General features: G+C 39.7%; 1 protein-coding gene across 1 annotated transcript in view; it reads left to right on the forward strand.

The window, feature by feature from the left end:
- The window catches only part of LOC135218763 (gastric triacylglycerol lipase-like), a 60173-nt gene continuing 39748 nt past the window's right edge, over positions 1–20425 (forward strand). Inside the window, 1 exon segment of the mRNA XM_064255216.1 lies at positions 1–100. The gene's annotated coding sequence lies outside the window, so the exon portion shown is untranslated.

Consider the following 20425-nt stretch of genomic DNA (forward strand, 5'->3'; position numbering starts at 1 on the left):
GGGTTATCCAGTGAGTTTACACGCAACTGAAGTTTCGAAAGTGGTCTGTCTGTCTGTGCTCCTCCGACGTGTCAGGTGGACGTGACTGGAAAGAATCATTGTAAGTCCAGATATTTCTGAGTTGCATTAGTGATTTTTTTTATATATATATATATATATATATATATATATATATATATATATATATATATATATATTATATATATATATACTTATATTATTACATTTATAAGTATATGAATTATTGTAGGTCCAGATATTTTTGAGTTGTATTGGTATATATATATTATGCTATATAGTATATATATATATATATATATATATATATATATATATATATATATATATAAGCATTATCTAGCTTATGCCTTAATTTTTATAGATTTCAAATAATTATCTAATGTTTTATTGTTTAAATTTTTTTTATGAGCTTTAAAACTTGTCATGCTGCTTTGTTTACGGAGAGAGAGAAGAGAGAGAGAGAGAGAGAGAGAGAGAGAGAGAGAGAGAGAGGTCTGTCAAACTGGAATGACACCTGTTCTGATTCGTTTTTTTTTAGGTGTCATATGTTCAGTAGCTGCCTTATAATATTTTTTTCCTTGATAGGCCTAAGCTCCGAGCATTGGGAATCTGCAATATGTTTAGTGACTGGTTTTAAATAAAGACTAGGCCTATGTCACGGGAGAAAAAATATATTAACCGCATAACATCCAAAATTTGAAAACTCAAACTCATAGGGGAACCGAAAAAGCAAATAACTTAAAACATACACAAACTTCCACAGTATCAAAAGGTCATAGGCCTATGGAAAAAAAAAAAAGTTAAAAATAGAGCCGTAGCTATATAACAAAGATATATAAAGCAAATGTTATTATACGAATAAGAACAGAAATATAAGAAAAATGAACTGATTAGGATGGCATTGTGAAGTGCTACTGATTCCCGGATATATATAACGTTACCCCAAAGTCGTAACTATTATCAAATACCTCTGATATCATGACAGGTTCAAACACAACAGTAACTATTGAAATTAACCAGGCTACCATTAACAAACTCGGATTTTGACGTTGATGCGAACCAGTAATCTAACTGCAGGAGTGTTTAATTGTACTAGACGTAGGCCTATGTTGGTTGGGTTGGGTTATAAGCCGTCTTCATGCCATCATGGTGATTTGCCAGAAGCATTAATGTCTACCACGGCTTCGAAACTTTAATGAATAATTTAATAATAGGTTTGTAACACAGTTTAACAACTTCGAAAGTAACAGGCCCGTAATAATAGACACGCATAATCGGTCAGAGGTCAGGCATTGCTGAATGTCATGCAAATTTCATATATTTCCCGACCTTGCTTCCAGCCTAAATCTCAAGACATTGTGCCATGATGGTGCAAAGCAGATAAACGTTAAGGTTTGTGAATTTAATAATGATGCACGAAATATCAACAGACGGTAAATACATAATTATCATATCATAGTCATTTGGATTTCATGAACCGGAACAACGTGAGATTCTCTCTTCTCTCTTCTCAATCCGCTCTCTCTCTCTCTCTCTCTCTCTCTCTCTCTCTCTCTCTCTCTCTCTCTCTCTCTCTCTCATGCATTTATATATGTACACACACACACACACACACACACACACACACACACACACATATATATATATATATATATATATATATATATATATATATATATGTATATATTATTTATAGAAAAGTTTCGTCACTGGGTTAGATACATAGGTAACGTAATCCATTGTCATGACACGTATGCAAAGAGACCCCGATTGCCTTTTATTGACTGTGCATGTGTGTGTGTGTGTGTGTTTCTCTGTTCAGTCAAATTCATTAGTCCGCCGACAGTCTAACGTAGGTAAAAGCTTTGTAAAGACCGGTGAGCGTCGAGTCTCGACTACTTTTAGAAACCTTTCCTTTGGGGAACATTCTAAATTCTGATGGAATTATTAAGGACATGTTCGACAAGCATAGGCAAGAGGAATGATCGATATTAGGAAGGAAATGATTACCACACCCACAGAATTGTGTAAGAGGTCGTGCATTTTTTCGTGTTTACAATATATAGATAAAAAAAAGGCGCATGTGTAATGAAATTTTGTTGGGGAGGGAGGGCTGTTTGTTGTCCCAGAAGTTCCTTCGATTCTATGATGGACATCCAAAGTTGTAGATAAAAAATGCGAGAAAGAATGTTAATCGGCTATACAGCATGACCGAACAGCTGGCTTACCAGACTCAAGTTTTATTGGTAGAAGGGAAAAAGTCTGAGTGAATGAGAGCATTGAAAGAGTTCGTGAAGGTGATCTTCGAACGTAACTGTCGACAGGTGCAGCAGTTTAGTAGTACGTTATTTATTTATTTATTTAAAGTGGGACTGGATGGAGAAGGTAACGAGGGAGTTTGCATTAACCATTATCAAGTTCTGTAAGTCACTGTAACGGTATTTTATTGGGGAAGGAATACCATGGAAACTGTGAGTTTTTCTAAGATAAGTTACACTCGAGCGCTTGGTCAGTTATAGAATCTCAAAAGCCACAGCTGTTGTTTAGTTAAACATCACATATGTCTGCCCACTACTGTTAAAGGCAGGTGTCTAAGATGACAACGTGTATTCTTATGTAACTACATATGCCGAACTTTCTTTAAAGTACTTTCTGTAGTCATGACTTGCAACTTCGGTTTGAAGGCAGTGTTCATCATCCAGTGTCCCAGATTTATATAGCCTCATACTTCCCTTACACCAAGAGCTTGGTTTAAAATGGAGTTGGCAGAAAGTTGTATCATACGGTGAACGGTAGAACAAATTATATTTGCCTTTCCTTATGTGTCTATTTTAACGGATTCGTGCAAATCATTCATGTTCCTTACGTAAAAGGTCACCTAGTCTCATGAGAAACTCCGCCCCTTGGCTTCTGGGTTCGCCAAATGTGTTAAAAGTTTCCACCGGAAGTAATTGCAAATAATAAGAGCTGAATGATATCTATCTGATGAGAAACAGTGCAACGATGTTCACTTTCTCTGTTACTTAGTGTTCAGCTTTCCAGGCAGCACTTGGTGTCGAAGTAATATAGTTGCCATCTCGCACAAACCAACAATCAAGCCTCTCCGAGGCTCGTTTGCCGGCATGACGAATTCCTTGGAAGATGATGCTGTCAGTTCTTTTTTTTTTTTAATCATCATTGCGAGCTGAGAGAGAGAGAGAGAGAGAGAGAGAGAGAGAGAGAGAGAGAGAGAGAGAGAGAGAGAGAGAGAGAGAGAGGTCTGTTGCTTGGGATTTCCGTTACATCATCGCTCTGGAGAGTTAACGAATAACACTTACTTTCACTCCAGCCGTCTCCCAAGTGTCGAACCACCACGGTTCTAATCATATTCGGTTCCTTGTTTCTTGTAAGCGGCTCGACTATACTGGGACATTTTTTTGCAAAATGATGTACTATGTAAATAATGAAAGTTTTTCTATTATTGGGATAGTTCGAGTATGAAGTAGAACTTAGTAACGATATTAAGGTAGAACTGAAAGTAATTCATGCTGAGTTTGCACTGTATATTTTTTTTTGAAAAACAAAGGAGCAGCCGGGTTATATATAACTTAAGATTGCCTCGGGTAAAGGTACATAAGTGAAAATATGTATGTATTTGTCCACCTGTATTTTATGTCGTTAATAGTTGGGGAATTTGTGTGGACCCAGTTTTATTTTTTTCCTCGATGACCGAGGTGTGAGATCACAGAGTCCAGAGGTTGTGTGGTTTATTGTTTTGTCTTACGTTACATGTGGTCGAAACAATGATTGTGCCAATGTCTGAACCGAATTTTGTCTCAAGAATATATACTACAAGGTCCATGTTGCATTGAGGTTTTGTTGACACATGTGAATTACCTATAGTTAACCCAGCCAGGGATATTTGTAAGGGTGCTACTATGTCTTACATACACGTCACCTATCAAGAGTCCGAGGTGCTAGTACTAAACATGGCGAAAGCTCCTTGGGACGCAGTGGTTAGTACTATCTCCTCCGGGATCAAAGTATTATATACATCCATTTCTGTATTGTGTGGTAGACAAACTGTATCAACAAACTATTTCTTCGTGCGGCCGATTACTGTACATGGACCATACGGCGTTTAGTACTAGCATCTCGGAGTAGGTGACGTTTAGACAATACAGCCAAAGTAGCACCCTTGTAAGTTGCATTGATTTTAACCAAAATAATGCAAGACTATTCATCGTTTATGTAATCCAATATATACAATATTCGCGTTGCTCTTCGTACTTTACCTACTCGTTAACTTTGGAAATAGTGTTATCTGGACAAGTGGTAGGGCTACTATTATTCCTTAAAGTGGTAGGGTTCTCTCCCCCCACCACTCCCATCCCCACCTATTGCTAATATTGAAACCTTTGACAAGGTCATTGTTTGACCTGGGGCTAAAAAAAAAATCACTACGACCGTAGTACTACGTTTCATCCCCGCGTTCACCTTCATAATTATCTTATAAGCGTTGCTCAACCCTAGGAGGAAAAATTGTTCTTCATGAGTACGTAATTGACACAATCAAACGTCATTTGGTATAAATGCATTATGTTATCATCGTAGCGCGCGCGTTTTGATACTCTATGGAAGTGCAGATGGAGTAATTATTTAGTGCTATTGTAAACTACTATACGGTCGTTCGTTAGTTGTTCTCCGTTATGTGCTAAGAATTTTTTTTCTTCTGGAATACGCTTTTATTTTCGTAATTTCAAAGGCCATAAATTTAATGTTTCAGGTCACTTTCGCATATCCACGTTATTTAGATGAATGGTTGTTACTCTGTGTACGAAGATCGCAAAGGCATACCAGTTTTTTTTTTTTTTTTTTTTTTTTTTTTTTTTTTTTTTTTTTTAATATACCAGTCACAATTCCCAGAAAGTCGGCGCTAACAAAAATAATTGTGAACGTGCTCTCGACCTCCTTTCATTTATCAAACACTTTTATCATTCTTCAGATTAACTGAATGCTGCCTAGTTCAATATTGCTCTTCACACAAAGGACACATTATTTTATTTTATTTTTTAGGGTAAGATTGCCACCTTCGGTTACTTTTTTTCGAATGAACACCATAATATTCTTTGGAAGCTTGAATTTCAAGTTATTGGGTACTGTGGCAGACTCGCTTCCTATGAATAAGGTTCGTCTTTTGAATAATATAATAATCTAACTATGATGGGCGTTGTCTGTCATTCAATCACGGAGAAACGGCTGGTCCGATGGACATGAAACAAGGCAGGGTTATAGTGGGGACCCCTAAGATGATTTATAATGGGGTTTCGTTCTACCTCTCCCCACTCCGAAGCGGGTGGGGTGAGAAGGGATTCCCTGAAGCGGAGCTGGGTCTCCCCGTGAAATGGGGCTGGTTATGCCCGTAGACTTAGTTACGAATTTATCATACATAATTTCTGTACACATATGTTTGCTAGTATAATGATAATAATGAAGTTGAACGGAGGTTGTGTATCCGCTTATACCTATGTGTACGGTTGTCTGTCTATTCATGAAACATAGCAAAAGGTTACTTATGCATTTCTAGGGTGTTTTTTGTCGAGCTAGGCCTAATTGTTATTATATTAAAGTAGATCTTAAAGATATTTGAGTGGCATACCTGAACCAAACAAGGCTTATTATACAATAAATAAAGGGCATTGTAGAGGGTGTTGAAGATGTGTCGTATAGGTTAGTAAATTGCTGAGTTTGTAGTAGGAGAGTGACTGGTTGGCCGTTGAAAAAGGGGCTGAAACCAAGGTATGTTCAATCTCCATGGCTGCTTAATATCCTCACGGATGACGTGATGCCAGCATTAGAGAATGGACAGCAGAAGTGGTTTTCAAATCTTGGTAGAAGTAGATGGGTCGTGAATCGAGTGTGGAATTGCTTATTTTTGTAGATACCGTATACTGATTAGGTGTGTGAAGCGGCTAGTGTTGTAGAATTAAGAATTCTTTTTTTGGGTCTGACTCAAGATTCAGCTTGTATATGTGTAAGTGGTCATTATCTCTTTTCTCTCTCTCTTTCTTGGGAGTTACCAATAGGTGAAACGACTTAATGTAATTATATATAACTGAATCACGAAAAGGTGGAACGTGATAAATGCATAAATAAAGGTATAAGCCACGAAGTTAGGTGAAACACTGAAGTAGCTGCAAGATCTTTCGACTTAACGTCCTTTACTTAGCAGACTGATTAAGTAAAGGGCATGGAGTCGAAAGATCTTGCAGCTACTCAGTGTTTCACCTAACTTCGTGGCTTATACATACATATATATATATATATATATATATATATATATATATATATATATATATATATATATATATATATATAGATATATATTGCCCGTGGTGGGTTAGTGCCGTCAGTGCATCTCACATCCTACAGACGTGTCAAAATGCGGTGCACTGTAGGCAGTACTTTATTTGCCCCTAGCTGCAACCCCTCTCATACTTTTTACTGTACTTCCATTCGTATTCTCTTTCAACCACCCTTTTCCCCGTCCTACCACCTTACTTTCCACCCTCTCTAACAATTGATTCCTAGTGCAACTGCTTCGAGGTTTTCCTTCTGTTGAACCTTCCAAACCTATTTACTGTTTGCTTCCGTACTAACGCCGAATGACCTCATAGGTCCCAGCTGCTGGCCTAAATTCTAAAGTGTATTCTATTTTATATTCCAGTTACTGGAATATAAAGTAGAATAGGCTATGAATCAGTAGAGAGGATGGAAAGTCAGATGGAAGGAAGAGAATACGAATAGAAGTATAGTAAAAGTATGAAAGGTGTTGCAGCTATAGGGCCCGAAGGGACGCAGCAAAGAACCTTTAGTAACGCCTACAGTGTGCCGCGTTTTGAGAAGTCTGCTGGAATAATTAGATAAGGATGGACTTCGAACCTTCCTTTACATTTTTCTAAAGATGTGTAATGATGATAAGAAGTGAGGTTGATATGTGACTTGTTTTTCTCGAGTGATAACATCCTGGTTACTGGAAATCTACTAAGCCTATGTTTGTCACGTGATTAGAATTACATATGCGAACAAAGGTCACTCGGCACCTTAGCCCCAAAGACCCTTTTGAGAGAGAGAGAGAGAGGAGAGAGAGAGAGAGGAGAGAGAGAGAGAGCGAGCCTGGTGGGGGGAGGGGTAGGTATGTACAAAGTCCACTTTTCTGCGTGAATCATCCTCGAATGAGATGAGCATCGTCTAGATACAATGTCACACGAGCTAGTTTCTTGGCGTGTTCTAGCTGCTTAATGGCAAACTCTGTATCACCTTTTTAAAGCTTTACTTTATTTCATTGTAAAGCAAAATTAAGCTCGGTATTATTATGGATTCCATGTTCTATCTGATGAGAAATATGTACTGGAGTTATGTTAGAGTATATTTAGTTCAGTATTGTTATGAATTTCATGTTCTCTGATGAGAAAAATCTGTTAATGGATGATTCAGAGTAGATTTAAGTACATATTATTATGATTCCATGTTATCTCTGATGCAAATAGTACTGAAATATTCAGAGGATATTTGAATAGTATTATTATGGATCCATGTTCTCTGATGAGAAACATGTACTGGAATGATATCAGGGTATATTTAAGTACAGTATTATTATGGATTCTATGTTCTCTCGTTCTCTCTGATGAGAAATATGTACTGGAATGATATCAGTATATTTTAGTTCAGTATTATTATGGATTTCATGTTCTCTCTGATGAGAAATATGTACTGGAATGATATCAGAGTATATTTTAGTTCAGTATTATTATGGATTTCATGTTCTCTGATGAGAAATATGTACTGGAATGATATCAGAGTATATTTGAGTTCAGTATTAGTATGGATTCCATGTTCTCTCTGATGAGAAATATGTACTGGAATGATATCAGAGTATATTTGAGTTCAGTATTATTATGGAATCCATGTTCTCTCTGATGAGAAATATGTAATGGAATTATATCAGAGTATATTTACTTAGCCCAAGAGTAGCCAAATCGTGTACATCGACTTGTTTTCGTGTCACTTAATTGCCCTCTTCGTCTGTCTCATACAGACAGCGGACATGCAAAGAATCTCGGTCTCTCTCTGCGTCTAGCTGTCTAGTCACCAGACGTTAGAATGGCGAGCCTTTTGAGATAAGATTTTTCTTCAATTGGGCGCAGCTGCGTCGTCGGGTCATACGGGTCTACAAAACTGTTTTTTTTTTCCACTTTGTATAGACTTGAAGCTGTATAAACTTGAAGCTACCACGACGCAAGGTTTCAAAACCACCCGTGGTTAGATTCGAATCAATCAAGCGCAGTGTTGATGGTATTGCGTGGGTTTCTTCGTGACCTCTTTTGGAATACCCATAATACGTCATTAATTGCGTCAGATGAAGGAAACCTAACATATCAGACAATAAAAAAGTAATATTAGCGTGAGTCTTCAAATGGAGAAACACAAATCCAGTTACGTATGGGTACACATATTCAAATTCCCATATGGGGGGTTAGTGCCGTATTTGCACCTGATGCGGTGCACTGTAAGCATTACTTTAGCGTTCTTTGCAGCGTGCCTTCGGTGGCCCCTAGCTGCTGCAACCCCCTTTTCGTTCCTTTTACTGTGCCACCTTTCATATTCTCTCCCATCTGACTTTCCATCCTCTCCTAACAGTTGATCCCTTTCACATCTTTCAAACCTTTTACTGTAATCAATATCTGTTTCAGCGCTGAATGACCTCATTGGTCCCAGTGCTTGGCCTTTTGGTCCAAATTCTGTATTCGATTTAATTCATACACATATTTTAAAAATATATCTACAGATATCTGTTCGATTCACCTTCTCACAAATGGAGTCGTTTCTCCGAGTCAGACATCTTCAAGTCTTACATTAAAGTAAGCTTTAAGTAGAGTATAACTATTCATTACTCGTCGAAACGTAATACAGTCATAATTTGAAGTGCCACTCGTCGAGATATAAGCTTTGATTGCTTGAATTTGATATTTTTTTTTAAAAAGTGCTGCACATTTCCCGCCCAAAGAAGAGTCGATGGGTCCGAGCGAGTTTCAAAGCGCTGAGCTCTTCCCGCCTTTTTCTAAATCGGATTGGCAGCGAACGCTACCCTACCGTGGAGCACACAGACGCGGCGGCAGAAATAGCGATACTCATCATCATAGCAGTTCGATATCTCCTATCGATAAGATATAACGGAAAAATACCTTCGTTGAATGGTAGAATGGCCACATACGCATTTTCGCGAGTTGTGCGAGATCCACGAATTCGAGCGTGAGACTAGGTAGGGTTATAGTACTAAGATTCCAGACTGAAAGGAAGAAAGAGAGAGAGAGAGACAGAGAGTGTCTTGGAGAGAGAGAGAGAGAGAGAGAGAGAGAGAGAGAGAATCTGAGGGAGAGAGAGACGAGGAGAGAGAGAGAGAGGAGCGAAGCGAGAGAAGAGGGAGAGGGTCTTGGGGAGAGAGAGGAGAGAGAGAGAGAGAGAGAGAGAGAGAGAGAGAGAGAGAGAATCTTAATGAAATATGTGTATTTTATATCTCTCAACTATATTTTGAATACAAAATCTAACTAGAGCTTGAATTTCAGTTGGGGAGAGAGAGAGAGAGAGAGAGAGAGAGAAATGTGACGCGCAGCGACCTTGAGTGCGTTCGTCCAACCCTGCTATACCGTGCTATGTACCACGGGTCCTTTTAAACCACCTGCGTGATCTTTAGAGAGGGGTACATGCTAAAAAGCGAGGTCTTTCGGTTTCAGTCTGTTGCATTTCCTGCCATACCCGAAATACGATCGTCAAGGTGCTCGAGAGATCTTGCTCTTGTGAGGGTTCGAAAGGGCGTGGGGCACTTTATAGCGTATTATACGGGCAGTAGAAAGTATATAATATATAAATATATCTACACACAAATACGACTGCCTTAAGCTATCCAGTAATGACGATTATCATCAAGAATTTCTGTTGGAACGAGTCATCCGATTATCTTCGTTTGCCAGATGGTACAGCGCCTCGAAGCCAAGTGTAGTACTTATCAATCCCCCGTAAGCAGCCGTAATAGACCCATGTCTGCGGAAGCGAATTGATGAAGACATTATCTGTCGTTCAAGGAAGATCTCTTTTTAAGAAACGTCTTGGAGTAGAGAGAGAAAGAGGGAGAGAGAGAGAGAGAGTTGCTCATTCTCTCAAGGGGAGGAGAACTTGGTGGGGATATAAACAGGAGAAGAATGTCGTTGGAGAACAAATGTATTGCCTAAAACAATTGTCTCGTTGGAGAATAGCGACGCTTTAGAATAATGTTGCCACCACGCGACCTCGGTGAAATCGACAGCTAGCAAGAACTTGAATCGATGAGAGAGAGAGAGAGAGAGAGAGAGAGAGAGAGAGAGAGAGAGAGAGAGAGAGGACAGGCCAGTCATGTTACTCCCTCACCCAGAGTGTCAGCTCTCTTTCTCTCTATCTCGCCTTATTATTTGAGTGATTTTTATACACTGTTATCATTTTAGATTCTCTCTCTTTTTTTTTTTCCCTCAATTGGTGTAACATTTTGAACGTGCACTACTTGAATATCATTGCCATCGTCGCTAGAACTGGCAAAGTGTTTTTATTTTGATTTGTAGCAGAGCATGTCATCTCCGATTTAAGTTGGACCGAATTAAAGAGGAAGTATGTCTACGTCACGTGTCTGCTGTTGCAGTCCTTTCAGAGGGCATTGCAAGAGACGAGAGATCAGTCATATAGAGGTCACAGGGATCTTTGCTTGCACCACACGGCCGAGGTAAAGGAAGCACTTCCCCGTAGGGGGGTGGTAGTGCTGTCAGTGCACCACATGCGGTGCCACTGTAGGCATTACTGAAGGTTCTTTGCAGTGTGTCATCGGCTCTAAGCTGCAACTACTTTTATTCCTTTTACTGTACTGCCTTTCATGTTCTCTTCCATCTTACTTTCCACCCTCTCCTAACAATTGCTTCATAGTGCAGCTGCTTTGAGGTTTTCCTCAGCCCTGTTACTGTCAGTTTCCATTTCAGCACTGAATAGCCTCATAGGTCCCAGTGCTTGCCTTTTGCCTAAATTCCATATACAATTCAGTTCAGTAAAGTAAACACTGACGATGATTTTTGTTATATGTTCATGCTATTACTGTTACGGCCAAATATTTATATCTTCATTTGTTCGTTAAGTCAGCACCGTTCTTGACATGTACTATTTTATTTTGATATTTTGTGCATATGAATAGACGGATCTAGCAGGTCTGGCAGTACGTTTGCTGTTTCTTGTAAACATTAACCGACTCCACCATCGAAATTTTGAGTTTTTCATCAGCCTTGTCTCCCTTTTGTTTGTTTTCTTGTCCTCAAGATATTTCGAAAAGTTACGGACGGATTTCAATTACATCTCGTGGAAGGGGTGGGATGTGGACTAAAGATGAGTTGGTTAGTGTTTGAAATGGATTTGCATGCTGTAGTGTTTGTTTGTTTGTTTTGTGTGTACCGAGGTACAAACATCCTGAGATTATTATTATTTTAATTATATGGCGGTTTTGAAGTAGACTCGTTTAGATTGCAGATTGCATTTATTGCTTATTGCCTCTATGATAGAGAGAGAGAGAGAGAGAGAGAGAGAGAGAGAGAGAGAGAGAGAGAGAGAGAGAAAAGGAATATTCAGATAACTGGTTCCATTCTATATCACATCAAACCAGAGAGCCTTGAACCAGCCCTGTTTCCTTTTACTGGACCTCCGTTCATATTATCTCTCGTCCATCTTGCCATCCACCTTATCCTAACAATTATTTCATAGCGCAACAGCGAGGTTTTCCTCCTGTTAAACCTTTTCAGAGCTACGTACTCTAAATTTTCTTTCCGCCGCTGAATGACCTCAAAGGTCCCAATGCTTGGTCTTTGGCCCAAATCTGTCTGTCCCCGTCCGCACTTTTTGTCAACGCCCCCAGATCTTAAAAACTACTAAGGCTAGAGGGCTGGAAATTGGTACGTTGATCATCCACCCTCCAGTCATCAAGCATACCAAATTGAAGCCCTCTAGCCTCAGTAGTTTTGATTTTATTTAAGGTTAAACTTAGCCATGATCGTCTAACATCACAAGTTCCATGGGTCGTGGCTGAGAATTTCATGGGCCTTTGCATCACTTTTTTTTTTTACTTGTTTCTATTGAAAATCATTTATTTTGGATGCTGAATAATCTAAGGGAGTATACAATCTCAGATCTTAAAGGAGATTGGAGCTGGAACTGAACAGTCTCTCTCTCTCTCTCTCTCTCTCTCCTCTCTCTCTCTCTCTCTCTCTTTCACTACTTAAGAAGTGTCTTGAACAGAAGCCATTCCCGACAAGAGATCGTCGTGCTTTATAGTTTGGGGACCTGAAACGATTATATCCTTATTCTCGAAAAAAATTGTACGATCCTAATTCCTTGAAAATCCCAGTGATTCCAGATTCACGTCTTGGTTTTGGCTCATTTCCCCCGAAAGAGCTTGGCAACCAGTCGATGGGCCAAAGACCTGTTTCGATATCGTATCGCATCTTAGATAACAAAAAAAAAAATGTCATGTCTACCTCAGACGTTTTTAAGCCTAAATGAATGATTGCTCCTATACCATAACCCTTTGCGCTTCAGCAACGTCAATTATGGTGTCTCGCGGGTCACCTCTTCATAGCATCTTTCAGCAACTCGTATTATATTCTTACTATACTGATGAACACTTTCAGCAACTAGTATTATAGTCTTATTGTATACAGATCTTCTTCTCAAATGATTCCCATTTTCATATGGGATCGCTGTTTCCTATGAGCCGTTTCCATCCATTTCTATCCTGCGCTTCTGCCTCATCATTTCCCTTCTCATGCAAGTCTCCTCTCACACAGTCCTTCCATCTCTTCCTTGGTCTTCCTCTTCTTCTTCTTCCTTGAACCTCCATCCCCCTAGTATGTCTCCCAGCGTGGTCCTCATGTCTCCTCAGCAGGTGTCCATACCATCTCAGCCTCCCCTCCTACACTTTCTTTGATACTTCCACCACCTTAGTCGACCTCCTTATGCAGTCGTTTCTGATCCTATCCTCTTATTGTATGCTGATGCAAAATTAAATTTGAAGTCATGGGCGAAGTCGGTCATTTTCAGGAAGATGTCATGTATACGCGAAGACGTCCAGTTTAGTTTTGCCGCCAGTACCTATATAAGAAACTTTTCTATTTGGTGCAAACTGTCATGGCGGGATTCTCTTAGGTGTCAAAAACTGTCGGATTTAGCGCTTAAAAGGGATAACACCTAGATGGCAAGATGTTTACAAGAGTAAAGAAAACTTGAAAAGAAGCTTATGAGTGTCAGAAACTGACGGCAAGATGCTTAAAGGAGTAAAATACAAGACTTGAAAAAGCAAGCTTATAGGTGTCAGAAAGCTGGAAAATGGAAAGATTGCTTAAAGAAGTAAAAAAAAATAAAATCCTTGAAAAGAAGCTTATTCAGGGGTTTTTTGGGGATTACAAGTAAATCAGAAAATTGATGGCCAAAATGTTTAAAGGAATACAAAAAACTTGAAAAGAAGCTTATAAGTGTCAGAAACTGAGGGCAAGATGCTTAAAGGAGTAAACAAAAACAAAAAAAACTTGAAAAGAAGCTTATAGGTGTCAGAAACTGGTAACAAGATGTTTAAAGGAGTGAAAATGGACTGCCACAAGGCAGTGTTATGAGACTTTTTTTTTTTTTTTTCAAAGTCGTGTCAACAAAGTCCTTTTAATACTACGCACATTGGACTCTTAGACGAAGACTTTAGAATATATCTTTTATATAAAGAGCCCATATTAAATTGAAGCCACCCCCTAACCCCCCACAACAATTGCCAAATTTTACGAGGACCCTGCAAGATGATAGAGTCTCTTAAGGTGAAAGGAACCTTTAGACCCCATCCGGCGCACTTTGCAACGAAGGTTACAGTCAAGGAGAAATGATTCATGTGAGATTGAAAATACCTTTTTATCATAGAATTGTGATTGATAGCCATTTTTCGTTCTGCCTACGATATGATACAGTAGAGGTCTTTGACCATCATTATGTTATCGGGCTCTTTTGGGGAAATGAGTCACTTCTGACCCAAGAACGACTGGAATCGGGAATTGATGTTTTGCCCCCCCCACCCCTACAGCCCCCTTTTACCAAGAACGACCGGAATCGGGAATTGATTGTTGTTCTCCCGCCTCCCACTCTCTCAAGAAAACGACTGGAATCGGGAATGATGTTTTGCCCCCCCCCCACCCTACAGCCCCCTTTTACCAGAACACGACCGCGTAATCGGGAATTGATGTTTTGCCTCCTCCCACCCCCCAGCCCCCTTTTACCAAGAAGACGTGAATCGGGAATGATGTTTTGTGCTCCCCGCCCTCCCCCTCTCTCAGAACGACTGGCATAGGAATTGATGTTTTGTTCTCCCGCCCCCCTTCTCTCAAGAACGACGGGAATCCAGGAATGATGTTTTGTTCTCCCCGCCTCCCCCTCTCTCAAGAACGACTGGAATCGGGAATTGATGTTTTGCCCCCCCCACCCCTACAGCCCCCTTTTACCAAGAACGACCGGAATCGGGAATTGATGTTTGTTCCCCCGCCTACAATCTCCAAGAACGACTGGAATGGGACTTGTGTTTTGTTCTCCCCGCCTCCCCCTCTCTCAAGAACGACTGGAATCGGGAATTGATGTTTTGTTCTCCCCGCCTCCCCCTCCTCAAGAACGACTGGAATCGGAATTGATGTTTTGCCCCCCCCCACCCCTAAGCCCCTTCTACCAAGAACGACCGAATCGGGAGTGATGTTTTCACCCCCCCACCCCTCCAGCCCCCTTTACCAGAACGACTGGAATCGGGAATGTTGTTTTGTCTAACCGCCTACCTTTCTCAAGAAACGACTGAATCGGGAATGAGTTTTGCCCACCCACCCTACAGCCCCCTTCTAACAAGAACGACCGGTAATCGGGATGTGTTTTTGTCGCCCCGCCCGCCTCTCTCTCAAGAACGACTGGAATCGGGAATTGATGTTTTGTCTCCCCGCCCCCCCCCCCCTCTCTCTCTCTCTCTCTCTCTCTCTCTCTCTCTCTCTCTCGTGTGTGTGTGTAAATCTAACATAATAATAATAATAATAATAATAATAATAATAATAAAATACTCATAGTAGCGTGAGTCTTGAAATGGCAAAATAAATCAGGTTATGTATGGGTGCATATTATTATTATTATTATTATTATTATTATTATTATTATTATTATTATTATTATTATTATTATTATTATTATTCATAGCAGCACGAGTCTTGAAATGTAGAAACAAATCCACAGTTATGTGTAAAGATGAATCTCTACAGATTCCCGAAATCTGCAGAGATTCATGTTTAAATGTATGTGATTATTATTATTGGATTTGTTTTTCCAATAATAATAATAATAATAATTCCTGGTCACTGAGCACCTAACACTCTATTAGTCTTGTTATTCCCAAGTACATAAGTAACACTTAAGACTGGGATGGAAGAAGAAAAGTGCGACGGAGCACTTCTTTTGACAGCTGTTGTTTGAGAAAGCCTGTCGGTGTGCGTGTGCTCGCGCGCGCGATTGTCCGTCTATTGTTTGTGGTGCCTATCGGGGGCCTAACTTCTAGGGACAGACCTTTTCTCACTATCTTGTGTAGGGCTCTCTTCAGGTGTCTACAATTTGTACATGCACCACCTCCTTCCATAATCTCTCTCTCTCTCTCTCTCTCTCTCTCTCTCTCTCTCTCTCTCTCTCTCTCTCTCTCTCAGGGCCTTTGCTGCGGCGTCCCTAAGGCCCCCCAGCTGCGACCTCTTTCGTTCCTTTTAGCTGTACCTCCGTTCATATTCTCTTTTCTTCCATCTGACTTTGGCCTAAATTCGACATTCCATTCCGCAATGTCTCTCTCTCTCTCTCTCTGAGATAGACCTTTGGTGAGTGGGAGATGAATATTTTTTCCTCTAGGTATGTGATTTTGATTAGGGCAGATAAGAGCTCTTTGATGGCCAGCGATTCCGAGGCTTCGGACAGCTGAAGTCTTCAAACGTCGAGCGTGCTCAGGTTGGACTTCAGCCTCATCACTCGAGTGACTTTGGTCTTATAAAGAATTAGCTTTTTTTTTTTTTAATGTTTATGCTGAGCGGCAGGGTTGGCAATGATTAAATCAATCTGATTTAATCAAGTGATTACATCATTAATTTTTCCATTAAAACATCATGATTTGAATTTTTTTTTTTTTTATTTAAAAACAAACAAATTGAAAAACATGGTTTGGAGGTTAATACAAACTTAAGCATAACTGTGCTGCATCTATTTATTTTGATATAAAAATATTGGTGGTGGGCTTGTTCCATATGAATAGGGTTCTTCCTCTGAGTAATAATCCTACTATAATGGGCGTTATGTCTGTCCGTCCGTCTGTCATTCAATCACGGCCAAACGGCTGGTCCGATGGGCACGAAACTTGGCGGGGTTATAGTGGGGACCCCTAAGATGGTTTATAATTGGGTTTCAAACAAAATGGCACCAAAGGCGCGAGAGGGGGGCGAGGCGCCTTCCCCGAAACGGGGCTGGTTCAGCTAATAATAACGATAATATTAATAATAATAATAGTATGTAAAACAAGGGACCCCTTTCATCAGATGTCGTGCATTTACGCCGTACTACGATTATATGTATACACACTAATGCACGAAAAGGTCCATTCTTAACCTTGCGAAGTTGTGTCAAAGAGAGAGAGAGAGAGAGAGATTCTTGGCGTTTTTTCTATCAGGTCATACCTGTCTTGCTTGTATAATACTTCGCTCACGAATCGATATCAAAATGATACAGAAAACGGATCAAAAATACAATAAAACCTCGGTATGAATGTAAGGCAGAGAGAGAGAGAGAGAGAGAGAGAGAGAGAGAGAGAGAGAGAGAGAGAGAGAGAGAGAGATTTTTGGCTTCTACATTCACGAAGCAATACCAAAATGGAAAAGGCAAGAAATCAACAATACAATGAAACCCTGGTATGAATGTAAGGCAGAACATAAGCAAGAAAAAAAAAACCACCAGGTCAAGAGAGAGAGAGAGAGAGGAGGGGGGGAGGTGGGATGTTGCTGCCCTAATCCATACTGACGAATGGAGTAGGGACACGCGACCGCATCTCCAATGGTTGTAGATTCCCTCAACAGCATAATCGTCACTTTCCTGCTTGAGGACGGTGCCACGTCTGGTCATTGTGTGACGCCAGAGGAACTTTTCCGTCTATCAGCCGTGCTGGTCTCCAGTAGGCAGTCTTTAGGTTCTTAGTAACTGATATGTATATACATTATTGATTTGCACTTTGGACGTTGCCGATAAAGTTATCTGTAGTTGTTTATTTTAACATTGATCTGCAGTTATATTTTTAACATTTTGGGTAATAAAAATGTCTGTGCACTTTGAGCTTTGTAGATACAGATATCTGAACTTGCGTTCAAACAGAGAAATTGGTTCAAGCACTGTGAGCATTTCTCTATGATTAATCTTTGTCTCATAGATAAGTGCGTTTTACATCATTGCAATATTTTTAAGTGCTTGCAATTCTCAACAACATTGGTACGTATATTCACTGGATAACAATTAATACCATTTTTTATTGAGGTTCGTCATTTCTTACAAAATTAAAATCAAAATCAGGATATTATTTCTGTTGAAATATTTCAGTATCCATATTTATTTCAACCAAGTAACTTACGAGCTTTGTAGATACAGATATCTTAATTGTGTTCGAGCAGATAAATAGATTCAAGCATTATGGGGATTTTTCTATGATTAATCTTTGTCTCATAGATAATTACGTTTTACATCATTGCAATATTATTAAGTGTTTGAAATTCTCAACAACATTGGTACGCATATTCTGAATAACTATTAATACCATTTTTAGTGAGTCTCTCTCTCTCTCTCTCTCTCTCTCTCTCTCTCTCTCTCTCTCTCTCTCTCTCTCGCCACGCCACTTAAGAAGTGTCTTGTACAGAAACCATTCCCGACGAGAGATCGTCCTGCTTTATAGTCTGGGAACCTGAAACGAATTATATTCTTAACAGTCTAAAAATTGTACGATCCTAATTCCTTCCCTGAAGGAGTTTGGCAACCGGTCGGTGGTCAAAGAACTGTTTCGATATCGTATCGTAAAAGTAGATAACAAAAAATTAAAATCAAAATCAGGCTATTGTTTCTGTTGAAATATTTCAGTATTCATATTTATTGAAACCAAGTAACTTACTCATAACGTACAAACAAATTCCCCTAAGCACTGTCAGATTTTTCCCTGTTACTCTTTTCTGCTACGCACTCACTCACATCTTTATTAACCTTTTCATTTAAGTACAGAGAATTCTCCTTCACCTTAAGTATTTAGATGATTTTGGTTTGAATAGACTTGACAAACGTCCTGTTTTTACCAGCGCATTTGATATCGTTCTTCGAGACGTTCCGATTTTGCTCTCTCCAAGTTGGTCCATCTATTACCAAGCGCCTCAGTGGCGTAATCGGTATGGTCTTGGCCTGGCACCTCGGTGGCTGCGAGTCCAATTCTCGGTCATTCCACTGAGGGGTAAGAGATGTGTATTTCTGGTGATAGAAATTCACTCTCGACGTGGTTCGAAAGGAAGTCACGGAAAGCCGTTGGTCCCGTTGCTGAATAACCACTGGTTCCATGCAACGTAAAAACACCTTACAAATACATTTTCCAATTTCCGAAAAAGTGTATTTCCTTAGCTGTGAGGTCTCTATTTCTTCGCTGTCGTGCAGCGCTATCTAGACGGTGTACGCTTCCAGGATCACTTCAGTTTTTCATTCCTCTGTCCACCATTCACGAAGGATGCTGAGTGTCCTGTTATCTTTACTGAAAGCGGAATTTTATTCTAAGTCTTCCATATAATATAAGTGTGCTTGAACCAAACACAAACTTCTTTTAGTCTTCTTCTGAAGATGGAAAAATAAACTCACAAAATTAATTAATATAATTTGTTTACTTGTCAGTATTGACGTAGTATCTTTTATCCAACACTCGAGTACTTTCAGGCCCTATCTGTGGCCCTGTCTCAAGAGATGTATGCTTTTATGTCTCTCATCCATACAACATTCCTAATTTTCCCCTCGTCGAGGCGTTCAAGGTTGTGCACGTCAAAGAATTCATGTTTGAATGTTCGCTATTTTCACAATCTAACAAACAAACAGTTCAACGAAAACTTCCAGGGGTATTAGGTAGGGACAGACAGGGGTAACGGACAGGCAGGAGGGGTATTGGGGAGGCGGGGTAGAAGCGAGTAAGTTTTAAGGAAGTGCTAAAATGGGCAAAAATTGCATAGTCTGGTCACGCGTCGAGATATGAGTCTTGAGTTTACGAATGAAGGGGTCGTGTTATACAGTAGCATTACTTTCAACTTTAGCCAGACCTCGATTTGATTCGGAGGGTTGGCAAGTGTGTCATTTTAACGTCACGAATATTCATTCCGCCATTTTGATTCCACTCTTACATTTGTTGGTAGGAATGGTTGCACTATTACCTGTACGATTATTATCACTAATATTACTATAAAATATACCCCGTATAGAGAGAGGGTAGCGCCGTCAGTGCACCTCATTCGGTGCAATATAGGCATTAATTAAGGTTCTTTGCAGCGTCCCTTCTGTAGCCCCCTAGCCGCAACTGCTGTCATTCCTCTTACTGTACCTCCGTTCATATTCTCTTTCTACGATCGTACTGTCCACCCTCTCCTAACAATTGTTTCATAGCGCAACTGCTTTGAGGTTTTCCTCGTGTTAACACCATTCAAACATTTCACTGTCAATTTCCGTTTTAGCGCTGAATGGCTTTAGTTGCCCCAGTGCTTGGCATCATGCCAAAAATCTATATCAATCAAATCTATAAAGGATAAAACCGATGGTAATGGGAACAATTGAGAGACGACGACCAGTCTTACCGTTTGGTCATTACAATTCCGTGCAGTACACCACACTCAAACGCTGTCATACCTGGCATTCCTTCCCACATATTTAGAAACATTGTTTTTTTATTTTTATTTATTTATTTTTTTTTACTGGCTGGGATTCAAGGATGGCATGATAATGCTTCTTCTGACAACTTATCCAGTCGCAGCGAAGAAGTTAAGGGACTGTTAATCAAATAGCGACTTGGATTACAAAAACGCAGATAACTGAAAATTTGATTGACATGCGCTGTACTCTGCAATAAAAAAAATATGAAAAAATGGTATTTTAGTATGCGTCCGTGAAAACAGCCACTGCTTTAAAACTTTTAGAGAGAAAGAGGTGAACTAAGAAGTCTCATTTAATAGCTTTAGTGTGTGTGAACAGTATCTGGAGAAAAAGATGGAGAACATTA

The sequence above is a fragment of the Macrobrachium nipponense genome, chromosome 19 (assembly GCF_015104395.2).
Source record: "Macrobrachium nipponense isolate FS-2020 chromosome 19, ASM1510439v2, whole genome shotgun sequence".
In the NCBI taxonomy this organism is placed as follows: Eukaryota; Metazoa; Arthropoda; class Malacostraca; order Decapoda; family Palaemonidae; genus Macrobrachium; species Macrobrachium nipponense.